The following is a 1538-nucleotide window of genomic DNA, read 5'->3' as shown; positions in this document are numbered from 1 at the left end:
AGGGTTAGTTCTCTGGGAGTCTAGGGTCTTGGAGTCAGTACTCCCACTCCAAAGGCTCAGGGCTTGACCTCTGGTTAGGAAGGAAGATTCCACAAGTGGTTTGTTATGGTATTAAGTGAGATTAAAACAAATACCCCAAAACAATAAACCAAAGATGAATCTCAGACAAATGACAGTTACAAAATCAAGCAAATAATAATTAAAATAATGGAATATACACATATACATATATACCCATAAGCAAAGTCTAAACAGTTCAACAAAAATAAAGTACAATAGATTGATCTGGCGAACAAAGGAAATCAAAAATTTTATTTACCAGTTAAGAGCAAAACTAACTAAAGCACAAACTGGAAAACAAAACTAAAGCAAGGTGCCAAGTGGGGAATAAAGCAATGAAAACAAAACTAACACACATGTTGAGAGGAATGGAAAGAAAGAAAGAATAGATATGCAAAGTCAAACAGAGGTAGATGAAGAAGATTTATATGCATTAAAGATTAACTGCAAGGGGAAAAGAACAGTAGGAAAGGCAAAGGAATAAATGTAGAAAAAAATATAATAAGTTTAAAAAATTAAAATTAGGTCAGAGCAAAAAGCGAGTGGTGGGGAGCGGCAGTGACAGCAGCAGGGCCAAGGCACGCATGGGCGGTGGCGTCACCATGTCACACTGCCACAGCCATGGCGGGGCCGGTGCCGCTGCGCCGCCAAATGGGAGGTGCCGAATGGGAGGAGCCGCCAGAGCAGCGCAGCCTAGCCCAAGACCTGTACCTGCGCATCGACCTGGAGCTGCTGCAGTGCCTCAATGAGAGCTGCGAGGGCAGCGGCCTCCTCGCCCTCAAGCCGCGGGAGGAGCGGACAGAGGGCTCCAAGTTTGTTGACCATGATGCAGATGAACAGCTTCTGTTTAATATTCCATTTACAGGCAATGTCAAGCTCAAAGGCATCATTATAATGGGAGAAGATGATGACTCACACCCCTCTGAGATGAGACTGTATAAGAACATTCCACAGATGTCCTTTGATGATACAGACAGGGAGCTAGATCAGACCTTTAGTCTGAACCCAGATCTTACAGGGGAAAACAAAATGTCTCGTTTTCCAAATGTCTATCCTCTCTCAATTCATATTTCAAAAAAACTCTGGAGCCGATACCACAAAGGTCTTTTATATTGGCCTGAGAGGAGAATGGACTGAGCTTCGCTGACATGAGGTGACCATCTGCGATTATGAAGCATCAGCCAATCCAGCCAACCACAGGGTCTATCAGGTTGCCCCACAGACACTCTTTATTTCCTAAAGGCTGGCCAAGACTCCCACAGAGGTGTTGTGTTGGTGAAAAGTATGACATCGTGCTGGGAAGGACAAAGAGAGATGGGGCTCCAAAGAGAGTTGGCTGCCACAGCCTCTTTCAAGCTTTGTCTTTGGGGCTTGCTGCAGAAACCTGGCCTATGGAAGACACCACACCCCCAGGAAGGGTTGTGTGGGTGCCAAGGGACAATTGTGGTTCTCTGGGTCTTGGGCTGGTCAGTATCTGG

At 45.3% G+C, this 1538-nt stretch overlaps 1 pseudogene; it reads left to right on the top strand.

Annotated features, from left to right (window-relative positions):
* Positions 1-681: 681 nt before the first annotated feature.
* LOC102401213 lies at positions 682-1315 on the top strand (annotated as a pseudogene).
* Positions 1316-1538: the final 223 nt, after the last annotated feature.

The sequence above is a fragment of the Bubalus bubalis genome, chromosome 20 (assembly GCF_019923935.1).
Source record: "Bubalus bubalis isolate 160015118507 breed Murrah chromosome 20, NDDB_SH_1, whole genome shotgun sequence".
NCBI lineage: Eukaryota > Metazoa > Chordata > Mammalia > Artiodactyla > Bovidae > Bubalus > Bubalus bubalis.
This window is presented reverse-complemented; position numbering and strand designations above follow the sequence as displayed.